Source organism: Manis javanica, chromosome 2 (assembly GCF_040802235.1).
Source record: "Manis javanica isolate MJ-LG chromosome 2, MJ_LKY, whole genome shotgun sequence".
Classification (NCBI taxonomy): Eukaryota; Metazoa; Chordata; class Mammalia; order Pholidota; family Manidae; genus Manis; species Manis javanica.
Genome location: NC_133157.1, coordinates 63,523,888 through 63,541,448, shown reverse-complemented (window position 1 = coordinate 63,541,448; position 17,561 = coordinate 63,523,888). Strand labels below are relative to the sequence as shown.

General features: G+C 35.9%; 1 protein-coding gene across 7 annotated transcripts in view; it reads right to left on the bottom strand.

The window, feature by feature from the left end:
- Positions 1-17,561, bottom strand: part of LOC108396514 (histone-arginine methyltransferase CARM1-like) — a 281,263-nt gene that overhangs the window by 191,906 nt on the left and 71,796 nt on the right. The window lies entirely within an intron of this gene.

Genomic DNA, 17,561 nt, shown 5'->3' with positions numbered 1-17,561 from the left:
AGAGTCTTTAAAAAGATGGAATTTACTCCTGATGATGGCTGATTAAGCTACTAGGAAACTGGCCCTCTTACAGAAAATAACTATAATTCTGAACAAAATATTAAAAACATCTATCAGAAGCAGGCAAAAACCAGAGAGGAGTTGACACTTGGAAGAAAGGAATGGCTCTGTCAATTACCTTTTTTTTCAAAGCTAAGCCTGATAGTAGACCCCAAACTGTGCCATGTGGGGTGGGCAGAATTTGAAAGTAAACAAAAAGTAGTCTTTCCGGCTTGAACAAAAAGAGGACACAATCTACAGTAACCATAGCTGCCAGACAGTGAGGAGATAATCCCTGAAAGAAGATAGTTGTGGAAGAGGAGCCAATTCTGTGGATACACTCTTAAAATACCTGCTGACAGCTAAAACACACATATATGTAGGACAAGCACCAACAGTTTAGTTGAAATTTAGGCTTCAGCTAAACTGAAATTTAGGCTTCTGATCAAGAATGAAAAGTTTGAGACCAACCAAGTTACTTCTCTGGTTAAAGACAAAAACATCATATTTGGAAGAATATTTTAAATATCAAAGGCTGCACAATATAACATTCACAATGTTACATTCCGATTACACTCCAAAATTATTTGCATTATAAAAAAACAGGAAAAAGTAACCCACTTTCAGAGAGAAGACATTTAGGAGAATATGTCCCAAAGATGATCCAGGTGAGAAAATCAGCAGATAACTATCCTAAATCAGATCTTTATATATGTTCAAAGACATAAAGGAAAAATAATACTAATGGATTTAAAAATAGGAAAAATTTGGAGAAATATAAACTGTCAAAAGAAGCAAGGGGAATTCTAAAAAGGAAAAATAAAATATCTGAAATTAAAAATTTACTGAATGAGAATAGAATGAAATGACAGAAAAACAGTCATTAAGCTTGTAAATGAATCAAAATGATCAGATATGGAGAAAAATATTTTGTAAATTATGAAAAAACACTCAAGGAACTGTGGGAAAATATGAAAAGATCCAGCATACATATAATTTGAGTCTCAGTAGGAGAAGAGAGAGAGAATACAGCAGAGAATATATTTAAAGAAATAATAGCTGTTTCCCAAATTTGTCAACAGACATGAGGTTTTAGATACAAGAAGCTCAGCAAACTATAACAAAGCTAAATACAACAAAAATCATGCCCTCTAAAAGCAAATACAGAAATAAAATCTTGAAAGTAGCCAGAATTAAATGACATATAACATCCAAGGAACAGCAATTTAAATTATCAGTGATTTCCATCTGTAACAACGATTAGAGAAAGAATATCTTCAAAACACTGAAAGAAAAAACACAGCCACTAACCCAAAATTCTATACCCAGAAAAATATTCTTCAGAAATAAAAGCACAATTAAGATATTTTCAGATAATGGTAAACTAAAAAAAGTTGTTGTTAGCAGACTTACTCTATTAAAAATGCTAATGGAGTCATAAAGGCTGAGGGAAATTATACCAGATGGAAACTTGCATCTTCAGCAAGGAATGAAAAAGTCAGAAACAGTAGTATGTATTTTAATAAAAAAGATTATTTCTCCCTTAATTACTTTAAAATATGCATGATTGTTTAAAATAAAATTTACAACATTGTATTCTGAGGTTTATAACATATAGAGGTATAATACATATGATAAATATAAGTAATAGGAAAATAAATAGAATTGTATGGTCATACATTTTCTACATTTTATATAAGTATTACAAAATAAATCTAAGTAGACTGGAAAGTTAAAATGTATAATTACTAAAACAACCCCTAAGCTGAAAAGAGGTATAGATAAGAAATCAATAGAGAAGGATCACAGGAAGGTGGCAGCATGAGTAGTTCAGAGAAAATCTCCTCCCCAAAACATATATATTTATGAAAATACAATAAATACAACTATTCCTCAAAGACACACCAGTGGATGCAGTACAACAGCCAGGATACATTTACATCTGTGAGAACTCAACATCACACGCAAGGGGTAAAATACAAGTCGCGGCCAGGCAGGATCCAAAGGCTCCCCATCCCCAGAACCCGGCAGGAAGAAAGGAGTTGGAATGGGGAGGGAGTGAAAGCCCAGGACTGCTAAAAAACAGCTCTAGAAATCCACACCCGGAGCACAGACACAAGGTGCGTGGGGTGCTGGATATTAGAGAAATGGAAAAGCAAAACCTGTGGGCAGGTCCCCGCAACCGGTGCCCCCGAGACAAAAGAAAAGCGAGTGCTTTCTGCAAGTCTTAAAGAGACAGGGACCCCATCGCTGGGCGAAGTCGTCCCAGCACACTTAGCCAGCAGCTGGGAATCCTGGGGAACCTTAGGCGTCCTAAACCCCGGGGAGGCAGCACAGCTCTGAAGCCCCTCATGGCACTAAGCAGCCTGCCAGTCGTTCCTCCAACTGGCAAGGACCCTGACACACGGCCCAGTAGCAGAAGAGTGGCAGCACGTGCCGGATGCAGCAGCGCCAGAAGGGACTGGGAGCAGGTTGCATGCACCAATGGCACCAGAGGGGACCAGGAGAGGCTTGTGCAAGCCCGCATAGGTGGCAACCAAACAGCCCAGGTGCGGCTTGCACGCACCAGCAGCAGTGGAGCCAGTGGAGCCTGGTAGAAGCCCACGTGGAGGAGCCTGGCACACACCTGCAGCAGAGCCAGAGGGAGCAGGCGCACTCCCAGCAGCCGACCAGAATCCCAGCCCAACGCACAGCCACCTAGGCCAGATCCAAAGGCCGCTGCTGGCACACAGCTGTCCAGCAGGAGTGCCGCTATCACGGAGGAGCGCACCTGGTGTGCCTGCCACTCCCCGCAGGGCTCTGCGCTGCTCTGACAGAGACCCTGCCCACAGCAGCTTAGGGGACTAACCCGGTGGTTGCTCCAGGAGTGTGGGTAACCGACACAGGCAGCGGAGAAGGGCAAGGCATTCAGCAAGCAGGAAAGGACATTCTTCTCTCAGCTGACACACCTGCAACCTGCCTACAGCCACCGCTATCACCATGAAAAGGCAAAAAAATTTAGTCCAGTCCAAGATAGTTCAGACAACACCTGAAAGAGGATCTTCAGAGACAGACCTAACCAGTCTCCCTGAAAAAGAATTCAAAATAAAAATCATAAACATGCTGACAGAGCTGCAGAGAAATATGCAAGAGCTAAGGGATGAAGTCTGGAGGGAGATTATAGACGTCCAGAGGGAGATTACAGAAGTGAAACAAACTCTGGAAGGATTTATGAGCAGAATGGATAAGATGCAAGAGACCATTGATGGAATAGAAACCAGAGAACAGGAATGCATAGAAGCTGATGCAGAGAGAGATGAAAGGATCTCCAGGAATGAAACAATACTGCGAGAACTGTGTGACCAATCCAAAAGGAACAATATCCACATTATAGGGGTACCAGAAGAAGAAGAGACAGAAAAGGGATAGAAAGTGTCTTTTAAGAAATAATTGCTGAGAACTTCCCCAAACTGGGGAAGGAAATAGTTGCTCAGTCTATGGAGGCACACAGAACTCCCGAGAGATGGAATCCAAAGAGGTCAACACCAAGACACATAATAATTAAAATGGCAAAGATCAAGGACAGGGACAGAGTACTAAAGGCAGCCAGAGAGAGTAAAAAGGTCACCTACAAAGGAAAACCCATCAGGCTACCATCAGACTTCTCAACAGAAACCTTACAGGCCAGAAGAGAATGGCATGATATATTTAATGCAATGAAACAGAAGGGCCTTGAACCAAGGATACTGTATCCAGTATGATTATCATTTAAATATGAAGGAGGGATTAAACAATTCCCACACAAGCAAAAGTTGAGGGAATTTGCCTCCCACAAACCACCTCTACAGGGTATCTTAGAGGGACTGCTCTAGATGGGAGCACTCCTAAAAAGAGCACAGAACAAAACACCCAACATATGAAGAATGGAGTAGGAGGAAAAAGAAGGGAAAAAAATAATCATCAGACTGTGTTTATAACAGCTCAATAAGTGAGTGAGGTCAGACAGTAAGGTAGTAAACAAGCTAACCTTGAACTTTTGGTAACCACAAATCTAATGCCTGCAATGGCAATAAGTACATATCTTTCAATAATCACCCTAAATGTAAATGGACTGAATGCACCAATCAAAAGACACAGAGTAACAGAATGGATAAAAAAAGCAAGACCCATCTATATGGTGCTTACAAGAGACCCACCTCAAATCCGAAGACATGCACAGATTAAAAGTCAAGGGTTGGAGAAAGATCTTTCATGCAAACAACAGTGAGAAAAAAGCAGGTGTTGCAATACTAGTATCAGATTAAATAGACCTCAAAATAAAGAAAGTAACAAGAGATAAAGAAGAACATTACATAATGATAAAGGGCTCAGTCCAAGAAGAGGATATAACCATTACAAACATATATGCACCCAATACAGGAGCACCAATATATGTGAAACAAATACTAACAGAATTAAAGGAGGAAATAGAATTTTGGGAGACTTTAACACACCACTCACCACAAAGGACATATCCACCAGACAGAAAATAAGTAAGGACATAGAGGCACTGAACAACACGCTAGAACAGATGGACCTAATAGACATCTATAGAACTCTACATCCAAAAGCAACAGGATATACATTCTTCTAAAGTGCATATGGAACATTCTCCACAATAGACCACATACTAGGCCACAAAAAGAACCTCAGTAAATTCAAAAAGATTGAAACCCTACCAGTCAACTTTTCAGACCACAAAAGTATAAAACTACAAATAAATTGTACAAAGAAAGCAAAAAGGCTCACAAACACATGGAGGCCTAACAACATGCTCCTAAATAATCAATGGATCAATGACCAAATTAAAATGGAGATCCAGCAATATATGGAAACAAATGACAACAATAACACAAAGCCCCAACTTCTGTGGGGCGCAGCGAAAGCAGTCGTAAGAGGAAAGTATATAGCAATCCAGGCATATTTAAAGAAGGAAGAACAATCCCAAATGAATAGTCTAATGTCACAATTATCAGAATTGGAAAAAGAAGAACAAATGAGGCCTAAGGTCAGTAGACGGAGGGACATAATACAGATCAGAAAAGAAATAAATCAAATTGAGAAGAATAAAACAATAGAAAAAATCAATGAAACCAAGAGCTGGTTCTTCGAGAAAATAAGCAAAATAGATAAGGCTCTAGCCAGACTTATTAAGAGAAAAAGAGGGTCAACACACATCAACAGAATTAGAAACAAGAAAGGAAAAGTCACAACGGACCCCACAGAAATACAAAGAATTATTAGAGAATACTATGAAAACCTATATGCTAACAAGCTGGAAAACCTAGAAGAAATGGACAAGTTCTTAGAAAAATACAACCTTCCAAGACTGACCCAGAAAGAAACAGAAAATCTAAACAGACCAATTACCAGCAACGAAATTGAATAGGTAATCAAAAAACTACCCAAGAACAAAACCCCCAGGCCAGATGGATTTACCTCAGAATTTTATCAAACGTACAGAGAAGACATAACACCCATTCTCCTTAAAGTTTTCCAAAAAATGAAGAGGAGGGAATACTCCCAAATTCATTCTATGAAGCCAACATCACCCTAATACCAAAACCAGGCAAAGACCCCACCAAAAAAGAAAACTACAGACCAATATCCCTGATGAACGTAGATGCAAAAATACTCAACAAAATATTAGCAAACCGAATTCAAAAATACATCAAGAGGATCATACACCATGACCAAGTGGGATTCATCCCAGGGATGCAAGGATGGTACAACATTCGAAAATCCATCAACATCATCCACCACATCAATAAAAAGAAGGACAAAAACCACATGATCATCTCCATAGATGCTGAAAAAGTATTCGACAAAATTCAACATCCATTCATGATAAAAACTCTCAACAAAATGGGCATAGAGGGCAAGTACCTCAACATAATAAAGGCTACATATGATAAACCCCAGCTAACATCATACTGAATAGCGAGAGGCTGAAAGCTTTTCCTCTGTGATCGGGAACAAGACAGGATGCCCACTCTCCCCACTGTTATTCAACGTGATACTGGAGATTCTAGCCACAGCAATCAGACAAAACAAAGAAATACAAGGAATCCAGGTTGGTAAAGAAGAAGTCAAATTGTCACTATTTGCAGATGACATGATATTGTACGTAAAAAACCCTGAAGACTTCACTGCAAAACTACTAGAACTAATATCGGAATTCAGCAACGTTTCAGGATACAAAATTAACACATAGAAATCTGTAGCTTTCCTATATACTAATAATGAAGTAATAGAAAGAGAAATCGGAAAAACAATTCCATTCACAATAGCAACAAAAAGAATAAAATACCTAGGAATAAACCTAACCAAGGAAGTGAAAGACTTATACCCTGAAAACTACAAGACACTCTTACAAGAAATTAAAGAGGACACTAACAAATGGAAACTCATCCCATACTCCTGGCTAGAAAGAATCAATATCGTCAAAATGGCCATCCTGCCCAAAGCAATATACAGATTCGATGCAATCGCTATCAAATTACCAACACATTCTTCAATGAACAGGAACAAATAGTTCAAAAATTCATATGGAACCATCAAAGACCCCAAATAGCCAAAGCAATCCTGAGAAGGAAGAATAAAGTGGGGGGGGATCTCACTCCCCAACTTCAAGCTCTACTACAAAGCCACAGTAATCAAGACAATTTGGTACTGGCACAAGAACAGACCCACAGACCAGTGGAACAGAATAGAGACTCCAGACATTAACCCAAACATACATGGCCAATTAGTATACAATAAAGGAGCCATGGACATACAATGGGGAAACGACAGTCTCTTCAATAGATGGTGCTGGCAAAACTGGACAGCTACATGTAAGAGAATGAAACTGGATCACTGTCTAACCCCATACACAAATGTAAATTCGAAATGGATCAAAGACCTGAATGTAACTCATGAAACCATAAAACTCTTAGAAAAAAACATAGGCAAAAATCTCATGGACATAAACATGAGTGACTTCTTCATGAACATATCTCCCTGGGCAAGGGAAACAAAGGCAAAAATGAACAAGTGGGACTATATCAAGCTAAAAAGCTTCTGTACAGCAAAGGACACCATGAATAGAACAAAATGGTACCCTACAGTATGGGAGAACATATTCATAAATGACAGATCCGATAAAGGATTGACATCCAAAATATGTAAAGAGCTCACACACCTCAACAAACAAAAAGCAAATAATCGAATTAAAAAATGGGCAGAGGAGCTGAATAGACAGTTCCTAAAGAAGAAATACAGATGGACAACAGGCATATGAAAAGATGATCCACATCGCTAATCATCAGAGAAATGCAAATTAAAACCACAATGAGATATCACCTCACACCATTAAGGATTGCCATCATCAAAAAGACAAACAACAACAAATGTTGGTGAGGTTGTGGAGAAAGGGGAACCCTCCTACACTGCTGATGGGAATGTAAATTAGTTCAACCATTGTGGAACGCAGTATGGAGGTTCCTCAAAATGCTCGAAATAGAAATACCATTTGACCCAGGAATTCCACTTCTAGGAATTTACCCTAAGAATGCAGCACTCCAGTTTGAAAAAGACAGATGCACCTCTATGTTTATCGCTGCACTATTTACAATAGCCAATATATGGAAGCAACCTAAATGTCCATCAGTAGATGAATGGATAAAGAAGATGTGGTACGTATTCACAATGGAATATTACTCAGCCATAAGAAAAAAAACAGATCCCACCATTCACGACAACATGGATGGAGTTAGAGGGTATTATGCTCAGTGAAATAAGCCAGGTGGAGAAAGACAAGTACCAAATGATTTCACTCATCTGTGGAGCATAAGAACAAAAGAAAAACTGAAGGAACAAAACAGCAGCAGAATCACAGAACCCAAGAATGGACTAACAGTTACCAAAGGGAAAGGGACTGGGGAGGATGGGTGGGAAGGGAGGGATAAGGGTGGGGAAAAAGAAAGAGGGCATTACGATCAGCATGTATAGTGTGTGGGGGGGCGTGGGGAGGGCTGTACAACACAGAGAAGACAAGCAGTGATTTTACAGCTTCTTACTATGCAGATGGACAGTGTTTGTGAAGGGGTATGTGGGGGGGACTTGGTGAAGGGGGGAGCCTAGTAAACACAATGTTCTTCATGTAATTGTAGATTAATGATATCAAAAAAAAAAAAAGAAGTCAATAGAGATATTTAAGTGGATTTTTAAAAACATTCAAATAATCCAAAGAAGGCAAATAAGGAGGAAGAGAGGAACACACTACAGAGGGGACAAACAAATAATAAAATGACACACTTAAATCCAAACATATCAACAAATACATTAAATGTTAACAGACTAAATAATCTACTTAAAAGACAGAAGTTACCAGAACTGATCAAAAACCAAAACCCATATATATATAGATACATTTCTGGCTACTTTCAAGATATTACATATAAATTGTGTGTGTGTGTGTGTGTGTGTATATATATATATATATATAATCAGTAAGCATAAGGTTGAAATAGGTGTACTGATATCAGGTCAAATATTTTTTAAGAAAAAAACGTTACCAGAGACAGAGTCATTTCATAATATAATAGGGTCATTTTATCAGGAAGACAAATAATCATAGAAGTGTGTGTGCCTAGTAACAGAGTCTAAAAATACATGAAGCAATAATTGACAGAAACAGTGGACCAGAAATTTAGTAAGAGCACAGATGATTTGAACACTATCATCCATCTTGACATAACTGATATTTATAGGATATTCACTCCCAAACTGCTGAATACATATTCTTTTCAAATATACAAAGTAATCACCAAGATCAACCATACTGTTGTCCATAAATGAACTATCAAAAATCCTAAAGAGCATGAACTCATATTGAGTATGTTTTCTAATCCCATAGAATTAAAATAGAAATCAGCAACAACATCTATTGTTTAAAGCCCCAAATTCAGTATTTAGATGAAACAGATAAATATCTTTTGAAAAGGACAACTTACCAAATCTGACATAAGAGGTGACAAAAAATTTGAAGCCCAATTTATAATAAAGAGCTTTTATGTGACATCAAAAACCTGACCACAAGGAACACTTCATCCTTACATGCTCAAAATGGTCTTCATGGTGAATTTGATGCCAAACATTAAAAAAAAACAAACACCAATCTCATAAGACTCTTTCAGAATACAGAGGGAAAAGGAACATTCCTAAGTCATTTTTTAGGCCAACATACCTGTCATACTTATTCAGAATAACTTCTGATAAAGAAGCCACAAAAATAGTAAAGTACATGCCAATTTCCTTCATGATCACAGACACAAAATTTCTTAACCAAATGAAAGTAAACTGAATCAGGAGTATATAAAAAGGACAATATATCATGGCCAAGTAAGGCTTCCCAGGTTTTGTAAGGCTGGTTTAGCATTCAAAAAGCCAGTCACTGTAATTCACCACATTAACACTAACATCTCAATTAATAAAGAAGAACATCTGACATAATTCAATAATCATTGATTATAAAAACTCTCAATTAACTAGGAATAAAAAAGAATGTTCTGTCCGATAAAGGGCACCTACAGAAAATCTTCGAACAGCATACTTAATGGTTTAAAAATGTGAGTGGCAAAATATCCTCAAAACATGCAATTGTCAATATGTTGGTACCCAGGACTTACAAAATATTCCCATAACTCAATCATAGAAAGACAACTTCACCCAAAATAGGCCAAAGTCTTGAAATGGTAGTTCACAAAAGAAAATGTGAATTACAAATGCCTGAAAAAGTGCTCAAACCATAGTCATCAGGAAAATTAAAACTACAAGAAAATAAAATAGAACACACCAAAATGGCTAAAATTAAGAAGGCTGACAACACTAGCAGTGAGCATATGAAGCATCTGGAACTCTCACACATCATTGGTGGGAGTGCAAAATGGTATAATCACTTTGAACAGGCTGTTTCTTACAAAACTCAACATACACCCACTCTAAGATCCAACATTTCCAATCCTAGGTATTTTCACATGAGAAGTGAAAATATCTGTTCATAAAAACACATTTTATATACAAGAATATTTACAGCAGAGCCCACATGTCATCAATAAAAATATATAAACAATGGAATATTAATATATATTAATACAATGGAAAACATACTTGCAATAAAAAGGGAAGAAATAATGATACTAGAAACAGCATGAATGAATCTCAAACATATGATGAATAAAATAAGCTTTACATACAGGAATATACTGTACAATTCCACATAGAAGACTGGCAAAATGAACTCAAGGAGGAAGATATCAGAATAATGGTTGCCTCTGGGGGGATAGGGAGTTGAAAGACTAAGAAACTTCCTGGGGTGAGGGTAATTAATGTTCTCTATCAGTATAGGGTTTGGGTTGCATGGGTGAAAGCATTTGTCAAAACTCATCATATGATACACAAAAGATTTATATATTTCACTTCATGTGAATTTTGCCAAAAAAGGAAAACACAGTAAACAAGTATCAAACTTTATGGTCCATGTATTATTACGCATCCTGAAGTATTTAGAGTGAAGTTGCTGATGTCTACAACTGATTTGGAAATATGCCAAAAACAAAAAAGTGGATTTATTTGTGAATGCATAGAGGAATGGATTAACAAATAGATATGTGAAAAAGCAACTATAGGAAAACATTAATGACAGAATCTAGGTTTTGGATATATAATATAAAATAATATAAAATTTTTACACTAAAATACCTGGGAAAAAGGGAAGCTTTGGTGACAATATGTCAAAGTGATACTATCTTTAAAAACTGAGGATCTATGACCATCATAACTATTTTTTAAAAACCAAAGCATATTTTTTAAAAAATCATCAAATACAACCATGTGTATTTTGAAATAACGTGTATATACTGATATTTTTATTAAAACTGCACCAGAGGATGCAATCTGTATCTACAGATAGAATGTAATTTTGAAAGGTGTATTTTGAAACCAGTTAAGAACTGGTTTTGAATAATTATCTTTAAAAGAGATAATCATTTACATCTACCCAAACTTTTAAAATATCTGTATGTGTCAAATTTTAATCATCTGAGAAAGTACTGGCTTTCTATTTTGCATTGTTTTGAATAAAGCAATCCTTTTTTATTCTACTATTTTCTACAGAGGCAAGCAAAGATACTAAATTTCAACAGTAACAGTTCTGTTAAAGTAGAATGTCTAAGTAGAAATTCTAAATACTACTAATTCTACCAAGGAGTGACACAGATTATGAACAACTTGAAATTATATTATGTAGGGATATTAGAATTCCACGTGGTCTCTTAAGAGGGAATCTACAGCTCTTTAGAACTGGTGGCATAAAATAGGATAAGTATATGGCAACTCACTAATTCAATGCAGTTCATAAAAACCAATCAGGGCACTCCTTCCCACCTATTCTAATGCAGTCACAGAATGCTTCTTAACACAATGCCAAGCAAGCATTACTAACTAATCAGAGTTGACAGAGAAGAAAAACAGTGGTCTTGGCTCTTGCCAATATGTCTTTAGGTCATGAATATAGTAGTCACATTACTGTTAGCTACAAACATGATTTGATAGTTACATAACTGAACACTGCTGACTGTGGAGTATTGTCTTTGGGAGAATACTTTTCAAATTGTGAGGCTGAAAAATTATCTGATGGTAGAGGCAAAATAATGCTTATCCTTTTAGCAAAACAAATTTGTACAGCATTAAAAGTAATATTCACAAAAAAAGTCAACATTTGAAGACAGTGGTAAGTATCCTACTTTACTTAATAACTTTTATCTCATTCCCAAAGCTTTTGCATGTTCTAAAGAACTCTGGAGTATAAGAAATTTAAATTGTTTGCTCATTTTCTTGTGGGTGATTTTGAATGAGGATCCTATGGTTAAAGATAGTGGAATCAAGTTCTTTTAATTCAATTTGCCTCCATATAAACTCACAGGATAGAGTAACTGTGATAAAAGGCCAAGAAGTGATCTTTGACTCAATTTAAAATAGACCAGAAAGAATCACTAGAGAAATAGTGACATCATTTAAGCTCCTGCATCTTGTTATGCCTTAAGCAGGTACATTCTTGAAATTTTGTTACATTAGTCTATTTTAATTACTGCAATTTAAGATGTGATTTTGACACCTACAGCAAAAAAAGTCCCTAGAAATAGACTGTTATTTTATAAGTAAATAAATATACATGTACACACATATATATATTACTTGATAAAATGAAATAGAATGAACGAACAATGGTGGAAGAGCAAAAATAATGTATAACATGTATGGAGAATTACATGCACCATAAATTGTGCTAGTTGCTTTATATGTGGCACTTATTTAATACTCACAACAACTCATAGAGAAAGATACTACTATTACCTCCCTTCCACAGATCAGGTGGTGACCCAAAATTGGAAATTAACTTACTCAAGGTCACAAAGTTAGTAAATGTGGGCACTAGGAGTTGAAGCCAAGCTGTTCAGCTTCAGAGCCTACCCTCTTAACAGGCTATTCCACCTCTGCTCAAAGGTGGGATGAGTACATAGACATATATCCCACAGGTCTTTCTTACACACTTGCTAGAAATGGGCTGTTCCATTTGCCTCAAACCTTCCTATTTGGTTAATTGGTCACACAGAGAACACAATCAGGTAATAACCTATACTTTCCAGAATATAAATATGTATCAATTATTTATGGAAGTCAGAGATACCTATGGAAATTCCTCCTCTGAATTTCCATGAGAAGAACATGGAGTGATGTGGCTGACAACACCCTCAACATACCAAAGAGTTGTACCAGAGTAAGCTTTATACAGCTACAACTTAGCATTGTACGACTACAGTTGAGAATTTCAGAACAAATTGCAATCAAACAGCTATTCTACTAGAGATCAAAACAATGCTCCCAGTCATATATAGCCTAGTTTTATCCAAGATCAAGTCTAGTCTGTCTAGAGCAAGGGATTAATGCAATTGTTTTAGAGACTTACCTGCATGAATATTCCTTTACATGACTTTTGCAAACTTCGGACAGCAGCTGGTTGTGTTATAGTCTCTCTCAGAGGACTAGAATGCCCATGTTCTGTGTCCCCAGCCCCCACAAAATTGGAAAACTTGCATGTTTTGATATTAAAAACTGACAAATCTAAACAAGATCCTTGTCTAAAGAAAAAGACCTTCACAGAGATGGGCCAACAGATTGATAGAGGACCAATGGCTAGAACCAACCTAGTGCTGAGGAAACAGCTGGGGGTCTGTTCTTGTTCAAGATGGAGACAAAGAATGGCTGTCCCATGCTTCTTTCAGAGACAGCATGATTGTGAGTTTTTGTATGTGTGTGGAAAATGTTCAAAACAGGCAGTATCAATTTTAAGCAATATGAAAGCCTCCTGGTGAACCCTCTAAAATAAATTAGTTGCCAAATTAATCCCAGGCAACACTTGAATTGATCCTTTATACAGTAGCTAGATATAAACCAACTAAACATCATAGAACATCTGTTAAGAATGATTCTGGTTGAGAAGTAGTTAATTGTGGACCATAGTTTGTTCTGACAATAACTAGATGTCTAGCAGGAACAGTTGTTCAGTCTTAACCTGTGGTAATAAAGTGTATGTGACTCTAAACGGAGTTCAACCCAAAAATTGTTTGACATTTTCAAGATCATTAAGAATTGGCCAAATTTTACCCAGCTTTACAACATGAGGAATTATTGTTTTTTGTATTAGTTGATCATTTCTTGCTTATCCTGATTTTTTTAGAGGTATTAAGTTTTAAGCTCTATGTAAAAATCTGTAGACAAGGATTTTATTGAGATTCAGAAAGTTAGATAGTTCTTGTTCACAGGGTTAAAGACAGAGGAAAGAACAATAAAAAGTCTGGAAAAAATTATATAGTTCCTGAAAGATTTCTCCATAAGGTTATAAGAATACATTAGTGGTCTATTTTATACTAGCTGTAACTAAATCCATTTTCTTCCTAGGATAATAACAATAGCCAACATATATCAACTCTTACAATTTTATGGGCAATGTTCTATATACTTGACAGTTGTTCTCTCATTTAATCCTCACAGCAACCCTATAAGTTAGGTACTTTTATAACCTAAATTTATAGATGATGAAACTGAGGCACAGAAATATGAATTAATTTTCCCAAAATCACACACAAAAGTGTGGCTAAACAAACTTCAAACCCAGATAAATCTAACTTCAGAGTCATGATCTAACCACTGAGCAATGCTATGTTTTTTTGGCTCATGAAACAAAAATGTATTTGTCAAGGAAGCTTATAACACATTTGGATGAGATGTCCAACAAACTAATGGATCTATAATTTGGGGATGGAGAAGATGGTTATATGTGATTTAAATAAATCTTTAAATAAAAAAGAACAGATGATATCAAAAGTACAGGCAAAATACTGAGATCAAAAAGGAAAAAATAGATATTGGACTTCATCAAAACTAAAAACACAGGTACAAAGGTAGTCATACATGTCACATTTTCAACTAGTCATTTTAGATGACTAGTGATGTTATTCTACTTCTCCAGATAAGAAGAAACAACAGTCCTGAAACTATGTAAAAACATCTGATGAGGGCATAAAAAAAGGGAGATGAAGGTTATCTAAAAAGGGTTCCATGCAAGAGGCAAGCACAATCACTGGACTTGCTCTCTGAATCCCAGGTTCTCCAACCAGCTGAGGCCAGTTCAAATCACACAATGCTCTGACTCTGTGTCCCCACTCTCTTTAGCTCACTTTAATTTGTTTTTCATGGAAAAAATCTGTGACTCAAAATTTTCTGAGGTTATATTTGGAGTGTTATTAGTAGCTCTATACAAGGGATGAATCATTAGCTACAATTGTCATGGGAATGGTAATATTTGACAAAATATGTGACACTTGTACCATGTGCTATTTATAAGATCTTGTCCATGAGTCAAAAGAGCTCAGAACACCCAAATGATTAGGCATGGATTTTTAGCCATGTCAACCACATCAGACCAACTGCACAGATGAGCAAACTGATTGGAATAGAAATTAATGATAGGAAGAAACAAAGCATGATTTGTATCATGTATGAACAGATTCCACTCTTAGCTGTGCCCAAGGTGAGTAACTGTTGGCAAGGCAATTATCTGTAAATTAGTTATCTCTTTGGAAGAAACCACACAGATATTCAGACAATATTATTCCATGAAAATCAAATAGTTCAGAAAACTTTACCCAGTGGCAATCTTTCAAATACAAATATATGAGTCATCGCTGAAATTGAATGGCCATGACATCTCACTAAAATTGGAGACCCACACTGCAAAGTTTCTTCTCATTTCCAAATAATATTTACTAAAGTCATTCTAGTCTCCCATCACCCCAATTTGGAATTGGAAACGTGAACATGGAAATTTATATATTCTTACAGATAAGCAAACCAATGGCTACCTTAATTCTTCTTTATTATATGTCACATGACAAAAATTTCCTTGACGTATTTTCCATCTCAGAAATATGTGAATGGGCTTGCTATAGGTTTTACATGCTAAATAAGTCTTCAATACTATGGAACTCTGAAGTGAGATCTTTGTTAAAAAATAGATTAAGATTACTACCTTAAAGAACTGTCAGTCGTGCACCCTGGTGTTATGATGTTATGACGCATGTAATTGCCTTAAAAATTCTTCATTCAAAACCTAGTAGTGTTCAAAAAATACACCAAGTCCTTTAAGTTAAATACAGTCACCAAATTTTCTCAACACTTATCAGAAAAACCTTAACGGAAATGGTATAACTCTCCTTGCCTATGATACTATGCTGAACATTTTTATAAATATGACCATGCTTATAGCATATTGGAAATTCAAAGAGAAGATTAACACATCAGTAAAGATTATTAGAAAAATATTTGAAGAAGAAAAAAATCACCTTTCCAAAGCACTGTCTTACAGTTAAAAATAGACAAAGACATTTTCATTAGCAACTAAAGCCTCTCAGCAATTGTAGGAAAAGGAAAAGGAAACAATAACTTTATTGTCGGCTTGATTAAAAGAAATGGGGCACAAAATACAAAAATAGGTGCACAGAATAAGCTTGAAATTTCACTGCATTGGGCTTCACTATCATGGTTTATTATCTGATCACTCATTTATTATTTTTAACTCTACTCAAACCTCTATCATTCTCCTGCAAGTCATATGACATTCTTATTCACAATAGGTCACAATTTTACCTTGATAATTGTTTCTAGAACTTTCTGACACTGCAATAACATTGAGTATACTCAGCATATCACAAACCAAAAATGGGAATTGTTCGGTGATAAGACAAATATGAAGTTTATGACAGAGCTACTCTATCATAGACAAGTTACATAGTACTAAGTGAAGAGTGAATGAATAGAGCATTCTGTATTTATTCAGCCACAGAATTTTTGGGTAATCTTGGACTAATACCTCTACCTTCAACATTAAAATGCTAGGGGTGTCAGCAATTTTGCATTCACTTTCGGTTGTTATTTGATAAAACAATTATATGAGTTGTAAAATAAAAATCTTAATTTGTGAAGCCAGAGAGATCCAAATCGGTAGAATCCTCTCTATATCAGATTGAATCATGAAATAAGAGGAACTCAGTGAGTGTGTACAATACACGAAGTCAGAGATACGAAACAAAATAAATCAGACATAGGTCAGAGCAGGCACTTCAGCATTTGCCATGAAAAGTACCTTCTTTAAAATATCCTAGAAGCTGTCTACAAGCATGAAAAACTTATTCTGCTGTAACAAAATAATTACTACTCTCTCTGTTAGGATAAATAAAGAGAAAAATTGCCCTGGGCCTATGAAATTATTCTGGAAACCAAAAAAAGCATGGTAAACAATGGTAATGCTCTCAAATAAGTCACCTTCATAAAGCAGATACACTGCAAGAAATACGATTTAATGGTATCCTTCAAGTTCTTGATAGGAGAAGAAAATGCTTTTATAAATAAAACAAAGTGTTACCAGAGAGTACAGGCTAACATAAAGGAATCTTTTATTAAAATTACAAACATGGTGCCTGACTTAAAAGCTATAATGGATTTAATCTTTAATTAGTTTGATATTTATTTTGCTTTATAATAGGAGGTAAGGATCTAATTTATTATTCCGGCAAAATTTACTATATGTTTCTTCCCATTGATAATTATGGCAATGTTTATCTTAACATACTAAGTTCTTCTAAATACTAAATTCTGCTTCTGGGGAAGTCTACAATACCAGAAAGCTATTGTCCAATTTTGCACGAGTAAAACACAATTTTAATTTGGGGATTTTTACACATAGTTTCATATCAGATAGAATCTCCCCTAAATTTTTTTTTTCAAAACATTTTTTCCAACTAAAATGAAAAATTTTTCATTTTTCCATATAAATTTTGGAATAATTTTGTTAAGTTAAATTAAACTTTCAGCAAGTTCAGTTGAGATTTTTATTGAAATTGGAG